Source organism: Bombus pyrosoma, linkage group LG7, assembly GCF_014825855.1.
Source record: "Bombus pyrosoma isolate SC7728 linkage group LG7, ASM1482585v1, whole genome shotgun sequence".
Lineage (NCBI taxonomy): Eukaryota > Metazoa > Arthropoda > Insecta > Hymenoptera > Apidae > Bombus > Bombus pyrosoma.
The window spans coordinates 2,444,321-2,468,168 of NC_057776.1; the positions used below are offsets into that span (position 1 = coordinate 2,444,321).

Below are 23,848 nucleotides of genomic sequence, written 5' to 3' on the forward strand. Positions count from 1 at the left end.
AATTAAGGAGCAAGTCATTTGTAAACTATAAGCGACGATGTCTGCCTAATAATCTCGGTTTAAAGGCTTTCAAAGTTTGTTTTCCAAGCATCAAACGATAATTATGATTAAGCTTTTCTGTTTGAAGTTGTGCCCCAGATGGAAGATGGGTTTCATTTCATGAAAAAGTTCATGCTTTTTGAGTTTTGTTCAATAGCGCCTAATCACGAAAAGAAGAATTAGAACGAGAAGAGGCACGGTTGCGTTTCGATATCGGAAACGATGTTAGAACTGAATAATTTTCTTGTGCCTTGCAATCCTACGAATCCCCGAAATGCGATAGTATTCTAATTACAGGGATCGAACGATGAAAGCAATCAGTGCGTTTATGTGCAGTTTGCGAATGATCTCTCCAGATGGAACTGGAAACTCGTGATAAGGCGATAAATGGCGATCTTGGTGTTCTCGAAAGAAGTTCTTTTTCTTTTTTTCTTTTTTTCTTTTCTGGAAGTAAGAGCAGTAATGAGTATGTGGAATAATGGAACAACGTTCGTTTAATTTTTCTTTGTTTATTAATTTTTATTTGTATTTTCTAAATTATTTTCTAAAGATAAACTGTGGATGAATAGCAATTTCAGTTTCTCTAAGGATAAGAAACTTCTTTTGGAAATTCATTTCATTTAATGATAGTATGTTGAATATTTATGTTAGCGTCTAACATATTTTTTGTCTTGATTAATTTTATTTCTTGGGATATTATTAAAATTATAATAAATTTGAAGTTTAATTTCTTTAAAAGTCAAAGCAGGTGTGATTTGATTGCAACTGCTCGTGTTGTAAATATTTTGTAAATATTTTAAGATATGCAAAGCCAGTTTATCATTTAATAGATTGGATATGTTTTATTTAATTAAACATACAACTGTATTTATATAAATTGCAATCAAAAGTTTGAAACCACACGGCGGACATTCTTTACTATAATCTGTATTTACTCTCTAAAGTAATAGATGGAAAATTATGTATACTATAATTCTTTGTATTTTCGTTTTATTCTCGATCCTTAGCACAAAAAACTTTAATTCCCAAATATAACAGAGAGAAAATTTAATAATTTGTTGAAGCAAAGTACCTTTTGTAAAAAATTCATTCATATTACATTTTCCTAAAAAACTAATTACTTTACGCCGAATATAACATTGGTTGAGTATAAAACATCGACAACTATGCCTGAAATAGGAAGAGAAAGTGCATGAATCTAGATAACTTGTTGAATAGAATGTACTCATTATATCTAATTTACGTCGTATTATTGCGCAACAAGTAGCTGTTCAACGAATAATCGAGTAATATTCACATCACGGTAGATTCCTTACCCTCATCTTCTTTCCATGTACATCATTTCCTTCTTGAATTTATGCATACCTATTTATTTATACCATGAAATACTGTGAGGTTCATATTGCTACACATATTCTGTAAAACTAACTCGGAGTTAGGTTTTAAAACAGTATGAATTAAGTTCTGAATGTATTCAACGCAGTTGTCATTTCATCACTGCACAATATTATCATTATTCGTTTCATGATCATATTATTGCCATAATATTATGTACTTATATAATTATTATAGAGAAATAGTAAATAGCTTTACATACAGTCAATGAACATCTTCTATTACAGCACAGAAAAGGACATATTCAATCGTCGTTTCATTAGTTTAATCCCTTCACTACGTAACATAATAAGTAGGAATCGATAAATGCTATTTTCACATCTTAAATGTTATTACACATTTATCGCAATTATTAAAGTTTGTTGTTTTTAAACAGTTGAAAATATGAATTTTTTGTATGGTAATGCAAAACAATTTTAGCAATAAAAAGATTATTAAATTCTGTGTTTATTCTGAATTTTTCGTAAGGTTAATATTAGGTTGTGTAACATGTAAATTCATTCGCCTTTCAGTATTACATTTTGAGGAATATTATAGAAGCGTTATTTACGTTAGATCGAATGGACACGTGTATAAGAGATATGGATAAATATTGTTTATAATTATATCATTTAGTGATAGTAACGTAGAGGAAAAACGATTATCATGAATGTTTCGCGATAAAATTGTTCGTTGCTGTAATATGCATATTATATACTTCTTACATAATGCAGCAGAAATAACGGATTTTTTCATTAAATAGTATGTGGAATGTAAAAATATACATTTCGGAACTTCTTTATTAAATTAATTAAAACTGCTATAAACCTGTAGTTCACAGTGGACGCGAATTTTCTCGAACTGGCGTTCTGACAAACTCAATATGTTAAAGCAATCAAATATGTACGTATATACATACATAGATTCTTATTAATGAACTAATTATGGTCTTCAGATCTTTCAGTTATCAGAGCGATAGTTTGCGCGAATTCGCGTTCATTGTAACAACAGCCTAATCTATTTGCAAAGCACAATAGAGCAGAAAGCACATACATCGTTAATTAAAATGATCTTATATAACAGCGACAATTTTTGGCGATTTAAAATAGTTTTAACATCTTAATGCAAGAAGAAGTAAGCATATACGGAGGTTACAATAGTTTCATGATAATACGTGTTCGAACAGAAACGTCATTTTCTAACGGATACTTGGACATAATGAAACGTACTGCTCTCTGTGTCTCTTCGGCTTGAGGAGATGGCTGTTTGGTTCGTGAGTTCTAAAAGTCAGTTGGTCGATGAGTCGGCCTGAAACCCTTGAACCACATGAACAATACAAAGTCGGAGAACAATCGATCGAACAGAGGCGAAGCTAACGTTTCAAACGACCGCGTACACCCGTCGCTCCATTTACGCGGTACTTTTTTTATGCGATTTTAATTTACGCGACCAGAAAATATATTTTTCTAGAAATTTTAAAAGTAACAAGTGTATACAGTAATGTATACAATAATGCTGTATGAGGTTAGGATAAAAGTACATTACGTTGTGCTAGTCATCATCTGCGTACATATTTTTTCTTTTCTACTGACAGACATTATTTATGCGATTTTCAATCGCGTAAAACGAATCCACGTGGAACGGATACTCTGCACAAATTGAAGGATGGGTGTATCTCTGTTTCGTTGGAAGACGTGTTGTTTGTCGGTCAGAGGCTGCCTCTGTAAAAAAATTCGAAGGCGTTAGCGTCTCGTCGCTAAGCATCTTATCGTCATTAGTAACAGTACCGTTCCATTGATTGGCGGTGTACTTTGCGAGCAACTTAACGGGTCGATCATTCTGGTATTTCAGTTTTATAATTCGTTAAATTACTAAAAGTGAGGAAATTTGTTCTGTAATGGTTTTAAATAGAAAGATTTAAAGCCAGATTTAAATAGAAATATAATATAAAGCTTATACATATAATTAATTGTAAAGAAAATATTAACGTTTTATAATTTTACAAGTTTATTGCTATCTCTCCATGTTATATTTTCCAATTTGATACATTCATCAAACACGAATGAATTTAAAGCATTGTAGAATGTATCGTAAATATTTTCGAAACTTCTATTTGTAATATAATTAACTACTTGTTAAATAAGAGTTTATTATTCGCGAATTAGATACTCGGATAAGAGACCATAGAAATGTTTGAAGATCAATGCGAAAACAAAGTGTTCCGATAGGAACTTGCAATAAGTTATTTAAGTCCGCAAAATCTTCACTTACTATAAACTGGTTGTTGTTTCTGTAGTATCGAAGCTTCGACAGCCAAACGAATCGGAATGCATAAACGTGCTCCGTTGCAATTTAAGCTAGTTTCGAATCGGTTTTTTCTTTCAGCGTCTCGAATTGTTTCTGTTCGCGAAATTGAATCTGTGATAAGTATAATAACAATTTTTTTGAGTGCTTGGTGCATATGTAACATTTCTGTTATTGTCTAGAAGATCATTTATGAAATAAAAATTCGACGAAATGAAGAGGACTGTATACTTAAAAAAAAAGTATTTAATGAATATCGTTCGTACTATGCGCTACATGTGCAGTATACAGGATATCCCAGCTATTATATAATCGGCAATATATATATAATAATAATAATAATAATAATAATAATAATAATAATAATATTTCATTTTCGAGAAAATTTGTTAAATGTATTTAAACTTCGCTAATTCCGTATTGAATAGGGCCAAATTATCGAAAACAAGTAAAAAATGTAGAAATATGTTTCTGTAAAATGCTTTCGTTTTCGAAAAAATTATATACATTGTACATGCATGTTTAAACTATTTTATTGAAAATGACGTCTTAAACGGAAATATTTTATTCTAAAATTTTTATTACCTTCTGCTGGGTGTTCATTCATATGTTTCTAGTCGGTAATTAGCCAAGTTTATATATACCGGACTTGACACATTTTCAAACTCGGTTTTCTAAAAAAAGAAGTGACATATAAAAAAATTGTATTCTGAATATATATGCTGGTGATTATGAAAATGGCGTGCGTCGTATATTTTTCGTTTCGAGATATTTACAGTTTTGTGTTTGACGCGTGAACTGAATTTTGTTTAACGACGCAACAATCGACTTAATCCAATTTATAGTATTTTTCAAAGACGGATTCAGATTATTGTAATGTAAATAGACGCAGCGCAAAATAAACGATAAATTCTTCTTTTAGATTCTTGACTTAGGCCACTTACACAATCACCTGCATATATGTATTTTCGACTTGTCTTTTCTTGTAGAATCATCTTATTGTCGATTGCTGTATACATACGTATGTAGATCATTTGACATGAAAATTGGATGAAATATAAATAGGATGTACATTTTATCGTCTTAATTACTATGTTTTAGGTGACTGTTGAGATGAATAATGTATTTTAGATATAAAGTGTGTCATAGAGAGAAAGGTTTATTTGCCTTACATTTATCGTCCATGAAGATATTGCTAGCTTAATTTGTCCTTGAAGCAAAAAGTTTCAAATGATATTATCATCGTGCAAACGCAATATTAGTATGTCTAACTATAATAACTACTTTATTTTGCCATTAAATTAGTATTTACGACGGATATTAAGCAATAAAATAAAGCAGACCAAGTTAAATTAAGAAACAGGTTGATATACAAAAATCATTTTAAAGTTATACTATATAGGAATATTTGTTATTAAAATAATACATTTCGACGGAGGAAATATTTATAAAGGATCGAAGAATATCACCTTGCACCGTAATAAGATAAATTGATACGTTTCGAGTGATGAAATGAATATTGCTTTGCCCATAATGTATTATGTGTTTTGATATTTTTACTTATAATATGTGTATGAAGAGAGAAAGTAAAATATATTTTAGCGTATTTTTAATTAATTAATTCAAATAAAAATGACGAAAATTGAAAACTAAAAAATGTATCAACTTGCTCTAATCTTTCCTATAAATTAAATTACCAAACAAAAATTATTGAGAAATAATATTCACATCCAAAATCATTGAAACTTGCAACTCAAATATTTTCTGAATTCACTGTTTGTTCCTATTTGCTTTCGTTAACATAAAATTATTGAGAGATATTATTCATACCTAAAAGATCTTAATTCTTTTTGGTTTGTTCAGGATTCAAATGTATTTTTATATTTTTGTAATCAATATTCAATATTTTTATTAAGTTAACGCACAGTAAAAGAGGATATACTTTATATATTACAATAAAAGTTTGGAAAAAGCTAAATGAAATAAATCGTCGAGTTCAGGTCGATATAGGACTGCAAAGTGTTAAAGCTTTTTGCAACTATAAGAATCAAAATTGTCGGGATATGTTCTACATTATCTCGAGAGAATTAATGGATCTAATTGGACAGTGCCGTAAAAAAGTTGTACAGGAAAGGCGGGGTACGCGAGAGCACGAGGACCTGTCCGATAAACGAGATATTGTGTTTCGTGTTGTAGGTAATGGTAATCGAGGATGCCTCGATAAGGTCGACGAGTGCAACGCAATCGTCCCTTCCCTCTAAAGTCGTTCCATAACGAACTCCGAGATCCTTTAGATGTTCTCCGTCAGGCTGCAGAGTCGCGTTCGCGTACACATAAGTTATTGCTCGCCTCGACCGTAAAACAATGTCAATCCGGCACAATGAAACGATTTCTCAGCATACTCGGAACTGGCCAGCATCGGACCAAGCCAGCAGGAAACTCTTAAAAGTCGCTTAGAAATGATTTACTGGGTCATGGGTTGGATATTTATCGCGGACAGCGTACGGATGTCACAGCTAATTGCGTCTCTCCTTCGCTGTTCGTAAATCCCATGTTCTCTAATTCTTCCAGTGTAAAATTATCTTACACATGCGTTTATTATAATTTTATTATAGTAAAATATGTTTTGGAATGAATAATTTTTCACTTTTGATGTAAGATGGAGAAATTGTCAAAGTACAGAAATTTTAAAACAGATTATCGTAATTACACACATATATATATATATATATATATATATATATATATATATATATATATATATACAGGGTGGTTGGAACTGATGATATAAGCGGAAAGGGGGTGATTCTACGCGAAAAAAGAAGTCGGAAATATAAAATAAAAATTTGTCGTTTGAGGCTTTGTTTTCGAGAAAATCGACTTTGAATAGTATTGTTCCAAGCTAGAACAATAGCTTGGCCACCACGCTCTCCTGACTTAACTCCGCTTGACTTTTATTTATGGAACCATATTAAATCAATTGTCTATTCTGAAGAAATCGAAAGTTGCGCGCAATTGAAAGAAAAGATTATTGTAGCCTTTCATACTTTAAAACAATCGAATATGTTAGAAAGTGTTCCTAGAAATTTAATTAGAAGAGCAGAACTATGTGTTCGGCAGAATGGGCAACATTTTCAACAATTTTTGTAATAATAAACTTTAAGATTACTTCATATTATTTCATTGTGTATTCCTAATCTTCCGTTACGGCAAAAACAAACTTAAACTGCGATAATATCCATCGAGACAACGATCTACAGTGAGATCCGTTATAACGAGACGTGATAAAGTGCACGCGTACCGAGCGAAAATTCAAAGTCGATTTTCTCGAAAACAAAGCCTCAAACGAAAAATTTTTATTCTATATTTTCGACTTCTTTTTTCGNCGTAGAATCACCCCCTTTCCGCTTATACTACCAGTTACTAACCACCCTGTATATGTATTTTCGACCAATCGCGGGGGACGCGTTCGCGAGATATCACGTCAACGGGAGTCGTAAATTCCCACTACGATTATAATAATCGACATCACGATTTGATCGATCCCCTGATTTAGATAATAGGGGTGGTTGGTTCGATACAACACCGCGGTAGCAGAATCTAAGATATGTATATTTCTAACAATTTCCTGTATAATATGGACAAAGAGAATTTAATGGTTACAGAACTTGAGCCAGAAGATCAATTGGTAGTGACTGCTCTCTCTTGTTGAGAGCAAGTCCGGGTGTTGACTGTACGAGTTTCGTAATAACAGTGAAGTGCGTTCTCGTAGCATTACTGAAGAAAGCTCGGGGTGGCCTTGTTCTTGGGAAAAACCAGCTTTCCCGTTAGGGAAATATTCGCTTTCTCCGTAATTAGTACGAACGCATAATAAACCTAAGGACTGTTCCAGGGACCATTCATAAACCGATAACACTAACAGGAACGATTCCTTCAAAGTTGATAGAAGTTAGTGATGAATACTAATACAAAAGATAAACTAAAGCCTAAGTTTATGGTGGGAAAAGTCGCGCGGACTGTTTCACGCGACGTAACAATATATATATATCGATCACGGCAAACCTCGCCGATATCATGATCATGAAATATCTTGTCAAGATCAATATTCTGGATAACCTTTTTCTAGACATATAACCGCCATTCGGTCTCACATAGTTTCAATTTCGCTTAGTTCCTAAGTAATTTTGAAAAGAGCTTCAATTAAATTTACGATTACACTTCTCTACGGACGAGATATCTCGCATATTTGTTTATTAGGACGAGAGTTGTAATTTGCATAAATAACAATCCACGATACCTCATAGCGAATGAAAGGCATATTGTTGTTCAAAACAATTTTATTTATTTTTATTGTACTGTACAAGTAACACATAAGTACATATAAGTATCTAAATGGCGTAGTACGAAGAATATTGTGTCATGAGACATCTTGTCCATGGTTGCGAAATGGTTAAACGATTTTAAATTCTCCCTCACAACACAAATTTAATTAAATTCTTATTACGTAAACTTAATATTAACTTATCGTTACTAGTAACGTTAACGTCAAAAGGTAAAAGTACATTAAACTAATCGTAAAACACATTTTCATTTTATTTATGGAATTTTTTTTAATCGTGATATTGATCATTTACTCTTCGTCTCATATATATTTATTGTTCTTATCAAACATCTTGCATATCCATACAAATTTACACACATTGTAAAAAAGTGTAACGTAAGAAAAAATATAATTTCGTATTTTTCAAATCTCTTTTCTAGCAAATTTTCCCTTTGATAGGGTTTCGTTATTTCTTTCCATTTCGACAAGCGTAACTATGCAATAGTGTGAACAACCTGGATTCGATTGTCATATACCAAGTGTGTGATTACTTTAGAAAATGTGCTGGAATTGTCAGATTCGTCCCTTCTACAATTTTAACGAGCACAAACGATAATATGTAGCTATCTTCGGAAACATGCTTATTCGATAAAACTGAACTTGATATCATAATATCCTTTGTTAATAATAATTACAGTTCCTAATCGCAACCATGGTAAATCAAAAGCTAAATAAGCTAAAAGATCAAAAAGCTAATAAAAGAGAAAGGCTAAAGGTTAATTTGAAGTTTACCGTAACTATTAATATTATACTTCGAATCTGTAATATATTCTTGCATACTAGGTGCATTCCATGCATTTTTTAAATTTCTTATAAAAAATTTGCAGTTTATTTACAAAATACATAAATGTGCGTCTCGCAATTAATACTAATATTTTAATGAAGGGAACATTTGATACGAATTTCATCTGGCATAATATGTAAGTGATAAAATATACGGAGGAATTAAATCATAATTACTAACATATCATAAAATATTAGTTATCTCTCCGCCAAAGGGCACATCCGCGTTATCAAGCCAACGAGTTCTACAAACCAGTAAAGGCGTGCCAAGGAAAGATAGGAATATGTACTTAAAGAGTTTCCATCATGAAAGAACGATAACGTATGTCTGGTTTTATACATGATACATCTTGACAAATTTGCACTTCGTTCAATTCAATCGACACGAGCAGTTCAGTTCGGCCTAGCCTAGTTTAACCGATTTCACACTACCAAACATGATAAGAGCGCTCTTGGAACCAACGAGTACCATCGGCTCGATATGTACTTGGAGCTCGTAATAATTGAACGAAACGATCCCCGATGATTGAAACGGCAAACAGCGTCTCACATCTAATTGTCAATTTGTGTAATGATCTTCAATGGGTTCATTCCTCTTTTACGTCCTGAACATCGTAAAATGTTTAAAGACTTCATTATTTATATATTTCGAATAGCGGACAATCAACCCGTTCAACGAGTTTGGCGCGGAAAGGTAAAAATCTTTTATCTTGGGAACAACATTTTCAGGAGACAGTTAGCTTTGTCACTATATAACTTCTGTTATTTTATAATTTTTACGCACATGTAGAAATTTAGTATTGAATTTTTAATTTACGTTTAATCTGTATAAATATATGTGAGTGGTTAATTGAAATAGTTATGCGGAACAAGTCGAACAAATATAGAGGTTACGGGAAACGAGTAATCCCACTCTCTCTTAAAAATTTTCTCCAAATGTGTTTCTTGTAATTTTTGTTTATTAACAGATGTTTCTAGTAGAGTATTGACAAAGTTTTATCATGCGCCAATAGAAATGGGCATGCGAATTTGATTTTAGTTTGGAACTTGATATAATTAACAATTTGAAAACCTGAGAGATAATAATGATTAGAAAGGTGTACCAGCTTAATATATAAAAATTAGTTGCTACAGGTTAATTATTATATATTTATTAAGACATAAATATGATCACGTTTACCTATGAATATTTCACTCTCTTAATTATGTCCCTTCATAATAACGTCCGACTTATATCTATAGTTTGTAGTCCACGCTACATAATAATTTTGAGAAAATTATACTTTTTTCTTCACGATTCTGGCCAATTGTATTTTTTTTAATTTTTTTATGTATCATTTCGTAAACTAATCCTCTTAACTTCTCTAAAAAAGAAAAACTTAAATCGTTTGAGGCAATTTTAAAAAAGTTATTCTGTTTTAAATAATGTTCGAATATGAAAGTAACTGTATATACAGGGTGTTCATACACTTTTTCATGCTTATCATATCTATAGAGATATTTGCTTGGGGAAATTAAAATGGAACACCCTGTATATATATATGGACAAGAAGAGAATTAATTTTCTTATATCAATAACATTATTATTATAGTATGGAATGTATGAGACCTCCATAATCTATTGTTTGAAATGAAATAGTCAGCCTTAATGGTTTTGATGACTCCCCAATGATTTTTTGGATTTACTGAAGACGAGATTTCATAATTGTTCCAATACTTATGTACAGAGTTGTACGTACAATATATAATATACATATACGTTAGAGGCAGTAATTAAAATATAAATTCTTAATCTTCTGTAAACCTATATTGTATATTGTATAAAATATACAAAATCATACTGTGCAATAGTGTACACTTCTAATCTTTACCTCTAACTTACGAATATCCAATAAAACGCGACAGCGCAGTCGAACTCGCATTGCACTTTATGTATTAGGGTGTGACGTTTCGCCACGATTCATCTTCAACGAGCGAACTAATGCATCGTAAACAGAAAATGTTTGAGGAAGGGGACGTTACTCCCGCGGGATACTCGAGCTGTACCTTAACGTAACGTAACGTCTATCAAAAGCAAATAGCTTCCCCGTTATGGAATCAGTGGCTTTGATTGACCTCTTATCCGAATCTCTTCAAGTTCACTCTTTCAACGTGAAATTGTCCCGTCGCGTTCCGTCGAACAAAAACGAGAAGCGTGAATCTTCCACTTGAAAGCCTGGCTTTCTAGAAGTGGTCAAAGGTCGCAGACAGCTTTAGCAAACGGGCATAGTCGAGTAATGGTGGTTAATAACAGGCTCACGAGACGAGGGCAGGTGCTCAACTCGTCGTGATTAATTAACCAATAATAGACTTTCTTGCTTCCACGCGGCGCAGAACGCTCCGCATCGCGGATGGATCCTCTCACGCTATCTCATGGATAGGGTTCGATAGCGCTAGTGATGGGATTGATACGGCGCATATTAATGATATTCAAACAATTTGGTACCTACAATTCATGAAAGTATCCGGACATTTACGTATTATGTGCGTTATACGAAATTTTTTACGATTTTGTTAGCATTGCGATAACACATGATTATCGTGATTAGTCGTGATCGTAAAATTTGAAACAAGTCCGAAAATGTGTGTAGAAATTCCAAGACTTATTGCAAATGAACATTTAATAAAAAAAAAACTGATACACTTCGTGAATATTGGTCTTAAACAAATAATTGATGTTAAGGATGGTCCCATTATAAATATCGTAGCTTACTAATATAATTAGTAATCGATTGTTGAAATATTTTGATTATCTTTGCAGAATGTATGTTTGCAATAAATATTTTGTAACTTGTGTACATACCTTCAGATCCGTCTTAAATTATACCAATATTATCATGATAGTCGTGCCTCATTGCAGTGGTAATGAACTTTCAAAATGTTTTGTATGATATAATACACTAATACACTGATACACGACCTCTTGTAAAATATAATAACATAATAATATAATATATGATCGTAAAAAGTTTCTATAAGAGTTCAAATACCTTCGTGAGTAAATACCTATTGTTAATGAAAGTATCGAAATTACGAGAACACATAACAATTTTTAATACCAATGCACCTTGGAGTAATACCAATCAATCTAATCCTATAGCAACCAAATAAGAATCAAAATTTTCAAGTAGATTTATACACACAAATATTAATACTGATAAATCATAAACATTAAGAAACATGTAAAGCTTAATTTTTTTATTAATTATGTAATAATATTGCATTAAATACTGTTAACTAATAATAATCTGTACGTTTTCTACAGAATAGTTATATATTTAAGCTATATGTATGTAGTTATGTATTATATTTGATAAATACAATCGATCCTTTGTTACTGTAGTATTTGTATCAATATTTTCATGTAATATCAATTGCATATTAACACTTTAATACAAGTTGTTGTGAATTCTCGACTAAGTGGCGATCAGTCAGGTTGCAAATGATTGATTTGATATCACAAATCTTGAACGAGATTAACGCTCAAGGTGGAGACAAATTAAAGATGCGGAGTAGTAGATTTATTTGCGCTCTTTAGTATACACGAAGAGAATCACTAGCAAGATACAGAATAATGTTATGTTCAGTTAAATTAGTTGCACTGTTGAGTAACACGAAGAGTATGACGCTCTGATGAAGACTGTTGTAAGACTGTGTTAATACTGCCTTAAGAAGCTTCGCCTGGTCCTTATATACTAAATTTCCGTCCCCGTATTTTCCTTCCTACCATCGTTTTGATGAGATGGAAATCTATTACTTCGAATCTTGTAATTGTGGTATTTTTGTAATTGTGGTAATCCTCTGGTATTTTTATCTGATACCAGATGTTTACTTTAGAACTGACCCATCGGGCACTTAGGGTGTTTATTAGCTTCTTAATGAGGCATCGTAAGGTTCACAACTTGGGAGGTAGGAAATTCGGAGTTTCGCAAAAAAGGCAGATCTGCTGTCGGATTCATAGAAGGACCGTCACTCCAAATCCCGAACACAAGTATCAAACCGATAGTGATATTTTCGTAAAAGTACGTCATGTACCGATTCTTCTTAATATAAACAATAACACGAACTAGTAAAGGAGTGCACAAAGGAAAGAGAGAGAAACTGGGGAAATGGCCAAGAAGGGAAAAGAGCAAGAAAGAGAAAGAAGGGACTAGAAGAGGTGAAAAATGGAGGGACACAGATGGAAGCAAGGGAAGAGCAAGAAAGGATGACAGCAGACCAAATTATAGAAGAGAGAAGGAAGAAAGAAACAGAAGAGAGGGGGAAAAGGATAAGGGAACCTAAATATAACAGACATTACAGAGAAATCGCCGAAGAAGAGCTACCAAAATACCTAGAAGGAAGGATGAAGTGGAAGGACAGAAAAATATTAGCAAGATTCAGATGTGGAAACGAGACTAAAGCAAGGGAATACTGGAAAGGAGAGGGAAAAAAAAGATGCAGACTATGTAAAAGAGAAGAATGTGAAATAACGAGAGGACCAAAGGACATAGAAAAAACACTGAATGAGATTGGAGAAGGACTAACAGAATTAAAAACAGTAATAGAGAAGAGAAGGACAATACAAGATGGGGAGAAACGGCCAGAAGGAAGCACAGCAAAGAAGCAAAAACCCAAAAGTGGCAATAGTTTTTAGTCATTACTTTTTAGTTTGTAGAGATAGAATAATTTAAGGGAGTGCAATACACTAGAGTAGATAAGAGAGGAGGTAGATATATAAGAAGAGAAATAAGTATAAGAGATGTAAAACCGAAAGTTCGTCCAAAGCCGAAAGGTACGGGCTAAATAATAATAAATAAATAAACAGTAACACGAGAAAAAAGATAAGTACATTTTGTTGACTTTTTAATTTTAACACTTAGCCAACCGAATAGGGAGAGATCTCCCTTTTTGATTTTAGCAACACGTTTTTTTTTTTGTTGTTATTATCAGTTATCATTTACATGGAATTGTACCCAATTAATTGCGCCACCTTTTCTGCTTTTACAAAGTACAGTATATAATAAAATACACCAATTTAGTGGTGTTAAAATTAATTAAAAAGTTACATTATCAGTTATGATTAAATAATGTTATAATCGAACGATATCACACTGTAAAAAAATATTAAAATGCATTATGAATTTTTAATTTCACGTTCAAATCGTGTTATTTATCTTTAGTCATCTTTAATGTTTTTAATTTTACCTATATTCATTTATACTTTTAATATATACATTTAATTTGATGTTTTGTGTAAACAATATGTGAAATCATTGAATAAAATCATTACCGCAAAATATAATTAGCCACTTCAATAATTTTTAGACTTTTTATTTTTTAAGTAATGAATATTAGTCCTCGATACTTGGAAAATTGCGCGGTGCACAGCGTATAGGATGGCTTGTCCGGGCGCGGTAGAAACGTATAGCTCGCTATGGCGCGCGCGATTGACTAAGTGTTAATATCACTCTATGGTTAATACTATTATGTTATATTATATTATTATAATCTATAATAATATTAATTAATATGTCAATATAATTGAATGTGTCAAAGAAACTGTTAGCTTTAGCTGAAAGGTATAATTGTTAAGACAAACAATATTTTAATATCATCACTATTTTTGTATTATGATAAGCAATATTTTTTAAATTATAAAAAATGTGAAAAATATATATTTAACTTCAAAATTAAATAAGTAGACCATTTTAACTTAATTAATAACGTGTTGAATTTTAAATTGTCTCTTAAAAAACAGAAGATATGACTTATCGTGTCCTTTCCTTGTCTTCATATAAATTCTATATAACCTTCAAATAAGCTCAAAATTCGTAAACTGATATCGACAGGTGTTCACGCAGTATCGGTTCCATCACTACGCGCCGCTGAAAATATTCATGTGTTCCCTGAAAATACTCGCACGAAACCGTTATGGACGTGTTCCCGCGAACCATGCTTCGCCGAGGAGTAATTACGATTTCATTTCATAATAGATAGACTCGGTTAGAAATTCTCAAGTAACGCTCTTACTTGCGGACTAGAAGAGAGCTTGGATACTTCCTTGACGCATAGATATCGTGAAAGTTCGCGCACGCGGCTCGTTGTGTCGCGTGGGATGGTAACGTGCTATCAAACTTTGAACAGTTTCTGTTCAGAAGGAAACTTGAAATTAATTAACGGCTTTTATATGGAATATGTGGATTATCGCAAAACGTCATGGTGATAATAAGGCGGCACAGGTTCGTTTTAACTTAAAAGGTTCGGAATGATAAAGGCATCCCGGCTTGTCGCTTTCGTAGTTTGATTATTATCTTGGATATTTTTAGAGCTAGAATTTGTGTAATATTATTGTAATTTTTGATAGTTTGTGTAATATTCGTCGCAGAAGATTATATAGTCTACGCAGGAATATATACGGTATTACAAACCGATACAGTAAAACAAGATCATATTGAGAAGTAATATGGACATAAGATACTTATGTTATTCATAAATAATAATAAAATAATAAATATGATTTGGATAGATATTTTGAAATGCCATATCATTTATGATCACTTTCAGTTCCAAAAGATTGTCTACGGGAAAGATATGTTTGAATACAATTTCGTATAATTACTTTGGTGAAATTCCAAAGTATGTTACATAAAATTATAGACACGAACACACTTATGATTCCAATACATATTCATTAATCATTAGATGTACCTTGTCGTTAATTAGATTGATGTATATGTCGGAGATGTAGGGATATCGGGCCTTTCTTTTGGAATTTTGAGAATATCCCCTATACTTGGGTTCGAGGTGACACAACCGATCGCCGAACGTAGCCACGGACATGGGATAAACGTTTTTACCTAACAGAAGAAGTACCGATATCGAAGGACACACGCTGTATTAACAAACAAGCCCTGGCCAGGAGCAATGTCGGCTCTACGCGGGTCTGCCTAGTAACGGCGCCTGGAACTTTGTTGATATCTCCGGTCAATATGCAATTGATAAATGTGATCGTATCAGTCTTTTATTCTTGTGATCACCTTGGAGAGTTTACTGATATCGTCTTATTAGTCAGTCAGAAAGTAACCGAGCGTCACAGCTAACGTCACTTTGCGTTTCAAAATATATTCTATTGTACAAAGAGATTTCGCCGTTGACCGTGGATTCGTTTTGGACCCAAGAACATTGTCAATAGTATTCGTTAAATTTTGTAAAAGTCTTATTTATACGTGTAAATATAATCTCTGTTGTGCAAAACAATAATTCAAATGAAGAATTGTTACGCGCCCAAAATTCTAATGATAACTCGACATATATATTATATGTATTACATTTGGTATTTGATATTATAATATACAATAATATTAACATTATATTTTCTACTACATGCAAAATATGTAATAATTATTCTAATACAAATTATATGAAAGATAGAATAATTATCAAACTATTAGCTCTAGCATTTCAGTATGTATATATGTATGTATAAATGAATAGCGTATGTATAAATGTGTCAAAACTTATGTACTTTACAAACAAATAATAGATTTGTAATTCTCGATGAACAGGAACAAAATTAACATCAGCCTTTTAATTCATTTCATATGTGTATGAAATACAGGACCCCCTATAACGCGAGATATACGATCCTTGTTATACGGATTTCTCTTTATACGAATTCAAGAGCACAAAAAACTATAATTAAATAAATATGTAGTCTTCTTTTAATATAACAAAATATTATGCTTTTTACAATAATAACTGTTGCACAATACAAACCGTAAACAACCCGCCACCCCTCCTTATAGCACAAGACTTAACGCAAAACTATGCTTTGAGTTAATTTAAAGACGTACGTATTTTCATATCAGGAATGAGTCATTTCCAGCAACTCTTTAATTGCGTTATACGGGTGCAGTGACACAATTTTTAGCCCGCGTTATAGAAGTACTGCGTATAGGGAGTCCGAATGCATTCATGTTTAAAACTATAGGAAATACGAAACAATAAAAAATATTAGCATTAGTAAAAATAAAGAAGGTACAAGAAAAAACGCCGAGAGAAGTTACCCGTTGTTATGCTGCCTGGTCGTGACAATACATTGTTATATCATTTTTCCTTACTTCTTTTCATGGCGTACGTTTCCACGTCGCGTCGCGTCGTTTGAAATCACGTTGATCGTTCATAGCGGAATACGAAAACGTACTGACAATTAAACGGTCGCGACTGATTTTCGCGCAGCTATCGCAGGTGCCTCTGCCTCTGGCTCTGCCTCTGTCTCTACCTCTGCCTCTGCCTCTGCCTCTGCTTCTGTGTCCGTTTAGGACATTCATAGCATGTCACGCATGCGCAGAACAAGAACTTTCTCGTCTTCCATGTTTTCCATGATTTTTCTCGACTTAGTTTTCGGGCGGTTACTTTTACGTTTTCGGTATATGAGTGTTGAGACTTATACGATTATGTTCGGGTGAGATCGTGATGATGCACCTCTCCATCCGTCATGGAAAATGTGCAAAGTTCGAGAAGTATATATTTAGACCATTAGTATATTATAACATATAGTAAGTCATGCGTCTACGTGCAAATCGTGAACTTACACTAAAATGTTATCGAATGGAATACTGAATAGCTTAGACCAAGAAAATAAATTCCAATATTTATTTGTATTTCCTACATACTAGCGAAACTTAGGTTTCATTGTTTTTCATTCTAAGATTTGTTGCTATTATTTCTTTATCAATTTGGACGCAACTGTATAGTAATTAATAGTAATAAAGCACGTACATGTTTTATATGTAAAAAATGATAGATAAGAATATTCAATACTTGGTACTATGTACTGAAGTACATAGATTAGAGAATTTCAATAAGATTTATTAGACAGACACATGTTTATGGCTTTATCGGTCGGAATGAAATTAGTTTCAAACATAACTCTAAAATGATAGAAAGAACTAGTTTTATGAAATAAAGTAGATAAGTATCAGGTTTGAAGTCTCTAAAAGAAATGTCTGAAATTTAGTGGGGTGCAAGGCGAAACAAATTAAATATTGAAATTAACAGTAAATTCCAAAGAAATCGGTAGCATCTCATGTTTATAGCGTATACTTAAAAGAATTGTATTAATGCATTATTATTTATATTATTATACTTTACATATACATATTATTTTTTTATTATTATCATCATCTGTTTTCTTATATTAGTTACTTTACCGTTACTTTTGATCAAAAGTATCTTCATTTCTTTAATTATTAAAAATCAAATTTACTAATGATTGGTAAATCAGTGGAAATATTTTTATAGCCGTAAATTTTCTTACTATTTTTATTTATAAAATATTACAATATCAATCAAATCTCACTGTCTACTATCTTCATCTTTCTTTCGTTCACTCAGACTAATTCTGCTTTGACTCTTTTCAATTAAAATTATAGTAATAATTATTGTACATTCTTACATTCCTCGTCTAAAACCTCCACTCTACTATCTGTAAATAGCGTAGGTTCTACAGACAGATCAAGTAGATAAATATTAATTTTACCCATGCGTTTCTTCTTTTAGCAAAGAAATGTTTGAGGTTATAGGTACGCAATAATAAAACTTCGGGGATCAAAGAGCGTTATTAATAACACTCGTTGCACACAGTTTTCTCGAAGAGAACATAGAAGTATTATCGCCAAAAATGCTCGACAATCATCGAAAGATATTTATTTATCCCGCATGCGCACGTGATTTTTAAGAATATATGGAAACGAGAAGTAGTGACGAAAGTGACTGAACGAGGAGCTTCGCCTGCAATTTCGGCAGACCGAATAAAAATAACACCCGATCTAGTCTAGAAATCCCTCTTTGCCTGGAAATGCTTATCATTCTTTCGACACGTCGCATCGCCGCTTCCTCAACGAAAAAATTCCTAGTTAAGCAGGGGACGAACATGTGACACGTACACATACATGTGTATATGCTAGCGTTCATATATACGTGCTTGAACACTCTTTCACATTATTGAAAATATATAAAATATACTTCTTTCCTATTTTGGTCTTTAATTATATTTCAGATAATCATATACAGTCAATAGATATTGATGCAAAACTAGTTAATAAATAAAAGATAATAATTGAAATTGGATGGAAATAGCCTTCTTGATTATAATATCCTATCTCGTAGTTTTTCGTTTTTCGAGATATGTTAAAATACTTGCCCTATACATTTGACTTTTTAAGTAAAGTTATATAAGATTTTATAAAATGCGAAATATTCGGAATTGAGCAAAGAAAGAAATATGGCAAAAGAATGACAAAACTGCGGCTTTCTTCAGTTCCGAATTAGGCTATTATAGAGACTTAAGTGATTTCAAATGTCTTAAAACTCTGTCTATTCAAAATTTTTACGTCTCATTGTATGCAGATTGTGAAATTTTTCGAATCAAAGTGAATATGTAAGAAGTGCGTCTCTTTAAAAGTTTACGACGAGAGGTTTATAGCTTTGGTGCAAGAAATGTGCCGAGGATTATGACAGAAATCGTAATTGTTTCTGCGTTTAGAATACTATATTGTTCTTTCACGTCATGAAATAAATCGTTCCTTCTGATATATATGTCGGAGATGAAAGGACATCGGGGCCTTTCTTTTGAAGTGATTGGGAAAACCCCCAATACTCTAGCCCGGACTTTTATTGTAGCTATCCTTAAACAATAAGAATAGGAAATAGTTGTAAGACGCTATTCCGATTATGTGTACTCAGGGTTTATGACGATGGGCGTGGGCTCCAGGTGACATAATGAGTTGGCGAACGTAGCCGCGGTCATGGGACGGACATGTAACAACAGAGGTATGGAATAATTATGCAGCTCTCCTTAAAAGCAAAGATTGACCCGAGAAAGGGGGAGAGGACTATATAAGGGCAGTTCCATTTGTACTGGGAGTTAGTTAGGTATCGAGAAAGTTATGGAATTAGTTATTGAGAGAGTCATTACGACTTACACGTTGAGTACACCAGGATCGTGCATCATATCGGATTCGTCTTCCCGTGGCCGTGGATTTGTATCGAACCTAAATTCATTGTCATCGACCTCCCGTTTGTTCGATTGCCGTCATTACCTGTAACATCTTGTAATCATCACCTCGGTACACATAACGATCAGCTAGAAATACCTAACCACGATGGTCAATTCGAGTGAAGGTTCATCAGACGTCCATACTTCAAATCCTTCTCCGACATATACATATGCTATATACGTAATTTATATGAATTTATTACATTTGCTACTTCTAAATATGATACTACTTACGTGATAGAGCATGCGTTTCATTTAATCTTTTGTAGACAATATATAAAAAATGAATTGTAAATTTAAATATTTCAGATAATAGTTTAAATATCTATTTAAATGCTAATTATCTATGTACTTGAATATTCGAATTTCCATTTTCACATAGATTATGTAAAAATTGAATTTTTAACTACTTATATTTTTATTCTAAATTATGCAGCAGCATGACCTCTTGGATTTAATTATGACTTTAATCTACGAATTTTTTAATAAATTATTTTAATGAATATTAAAATGACTAGTGTCTTTAGTCTTTTTTCTTTTTTAATTAAAATGAATATTTCTTATTATATACATAAGGTAAAAAAGATTATTATGGCAAATACATAGTTTTAGTTTCTTTCAATCAATACTTTTTCCCACATCCCTCATTTATTTTGTATACGTACGTCTTATTTTTTTATTTCTTCCTTCTCTTTTCCCACCTTTTTTTCTCATCCTCTATTTATGCTTCAAATATACATACAGTACATTTTCAAATGACATTCGACCATTAATGTTCATTTTGTTTCCATATTAATAACTGTCGTACATTTTTTCGTTCATGAATATTTATTTTCTGCTGCTTCGTTCTTCGTCATTTCTGAACTTCGTAAAATTATACGGAAGAAAAAAAGATAAATATTGATGACAGGAACAGTGGTTCTCAAACTTCTCTTAATTAAAACTACGGCGCATTTTAGAAAATATACAGATATTTAGGTGCACTTTGTATACAAATTCAAAAATTTATTCAAGAGAGACATACGTATCAAGATTAATAAAAAAAAAAAAAGAAAAAATCTTGCCCTTTCGCATATAACTTTATCCCGGAATGTACCCTTTGGCAATCACTGTTTGAGAAGAATAGGAATAAATGAAAGTGATAATTTTATAATAATAGAGTACAATCATGTACATATGATTATATTTATGTTTATAAATTCTGAGGTGCGCCATATTTGTAATATAACTGTGCTTTTTACGCTCTATTACCTACATAAAATTGATATTATAGTATATAATATGTATTTAAACAATTTAAAAAATCCATAATTTGTCTATAAAATCGATCTTCTATTTTATACATCCACAATTCACATTATATTAGGTTGTCCGAAAAGTGTCGCAAGTTTCGCAAGCGTGTTTTTTACAACTGTGCACCTTTGTACAAACGTGAAACCAAGTCTGTGAAATGTCGCGGTGTTTATTTCAACAGAACAAAATGGATCATACGTAATTCGACGAAATATTATAAAACAGAAAAACGTTGTGCGTCTATTATTTCCTCATAAAACAAAAGAAACTTTTCGGACAACCTAACTATATATTGACTATCAGGCGCTTACAATATGCACAAATAGTTGTCTTATAACACAGAGCAAATCTTTCAAAGGAAAGAAAATATGGTTTCGTAAAAATTGCAGTAAAACTTGCATGTGCTCTCAGCCATTTTTTTATTCTTCGAAAACAATATTGTATAGCTTTGTCAATTTTTGGAATTTAGATATAGGTTCCTCTGCGTAAGTTTTTAAAACTATACCCTTTAAAAAATATTTTTAATTCAATTAACGAATAAAATAAATTTTTTCAAACTACACTATAGTCCAGAGGAAAATTCGTTTAAATGTTCTTTTACTATATGACTTCAGTCTCTATAGCTTTGATAATTTTACAAATTTAAGCATAAGGCATGGGCATATATGTTAAAATTACATTCTTTAAGAAAATATTTTAAAAAGCATGGATATTTTGAAAGGTTCGTAGCAGCATACCTTCTTTAAGAGAACCGTGGGACCGTCTGTCGATTTCCACGGGAAACAACCACAAACTCTCGATTAACTTGGAAAGGAAAACCCCGATTCGGAGCACGTGCCCGTTGGTGTCAAGCGAGCTAAAATTAAGCTGGGGAGAGGGTCTTGTTCCCTTCATCGGAATGCCTGAGCTCCTTTTCAGCCAGCTGACAGCCGGAAGCGAGCATAGAATAAGTCGAAGAGAGAAAGAAAACGGTGGAAGAAATAAAAGAGCCACTTCGAGGGGTGCAAACTGGTAGACACGTTAAGTATATACCAGTATTCGATAGTGGCCTACTTCTATTTTCGTTCATTATCATTGCTATGAGTGACCCTCTTTTCGTTTTTCATTGTATGATTCATAGGGGGATCCCGACTTTCAGAATTCCGGGAAACACAATTTATGATACATCGTGGAAACCGTTTCGCAATTGGAGACGAGTTCGACTGTTTCTTCTCTTGATGAATACATACTTTCAGATTTCTTCGATTTCGAGGTATTAAGGACCAGCTGATGCATTGTTTCTTGTGTCAGTTGTGATGTTTCTATTTGACTGATATTGTTGATTTTGAAACGAATTTTGTTTACTGCAGACTGATAAATAGTATTTTTATGGTCTTATAAAGTATGATTGAAATAACGATAAAAATAATTAGTTTAAGAAGTAAGTGAATTATGATGCTAAGGAGTTGTTTGAAAATTAGTAAACTTTTAAATTTGCAAACAAAATTATACATACATAATTTTCCTGATAAAAATTTAATAAGAGTGTGACAATATCCCTCACGAGTGTAACAGTTATGTTTCTGAAATTAGGGAAAACTATCTGTATTCATTTTTCATGATGAATATTTAGTTTCATTAGAAAAATAAATAATAACTGTACAAATATCTCACATTCAACATTATTTATGATCAAAACTTCCATTTACCTATATACGTGGAAAATGTTTATTTTTTTGATGCATAATAATTAAATCTGTTGAACATTAAAAATATTTCATATGAAGTAAGGATTAGATAAATAAATATAATGCATTATTAAGATTGGATAATTAAATAAAAACTTGTTATCTCAAAGCTATTAGTTTATAAAACTGTATAGTATTATTACGCGTGGTTTCTTAAATTTATGACATTGAAAATTTAAAGAAAAATTTTGGAATATTTCTTATAATATTTTTAACAGAAGTAACAGAGAAAAAATAACCAAGAGAGTATACAAAAGATACAAGCAGTATTTGTAAGTGAAGAAAGTTTCTCTATAAATTCCAGTCATCTTTTGTTGATTTCATCTGCAAGCGATTAATAGATTTGTACAGAAGTGGAAGCTTAAGTTTCTTCAGTTCAACATCCACAAGGTCTACACCTGAAACGAGAACCACCAACGAAGATCATACCTCCCTCCATTGTTTGGAAGAATATTGAGAAAAAACAAGCCTACAAAGAGAAGTATGACTTCTACGTAGAGAATCCCAGAAAAATGACTTTAACCTTCAGATACCATTGATCCTGTTTTGCCAGATCGAATTACTCTGTCTGTGGTAGGATTTTGCTTGTTTTCAACGGATACATTAGTTTTTGAAAGATTGACCAGCTGGGATTTTTCAAGTTTAAACCGTCTAGCAACTGAGGGGAATTATTGAGGAAGGAAAGAAATCATTTCAAAGTTATTACTATTAGTATTAATATTATTGATCGATATTGACACTAAACCTACCGTGTTCGGTCAAAATGATCGGTGATTAAAGAAGTAACAGTTTCTATGATTTAACTTAGATAATGGTTAATTTATAACTAAATGTATATAAAATGATGAATTTTCATAAAATTTCGTC

The 23,848-nt window shown here is 32.2% G+C and overlaps 1 protein-coding gene and 1 long non-coding RNA gene across 3 annotated transcripts in view; one reads left to right on the forward strand and one right to left on the reverse strand.

Moving 5' to 3' along the window:
- Window positions 1-23,848, forward strand: part of LOC122569018 (serine-rich adhesin for platelets) — a 206,304-nt gene that overhangs the window by 11,796 nt on the left and 170,660 nt on the right. The window lies entirely within an intron of this gene.
- On the reverse strand, window positions 932-17,158 carry LOC122569020. Its single transcript, XR_006317297.1, has 4 exons — window positions 16,969-17,158; window positions 4,303-4,391; window positions 3,685-3,831; window positions 932-3,134 (listed from the first exon to the last, which is right to left on the reverse strand). It is a non-coding gene; the product is annotated as an uncharacterized LOC122569020 (long non-coding RNA).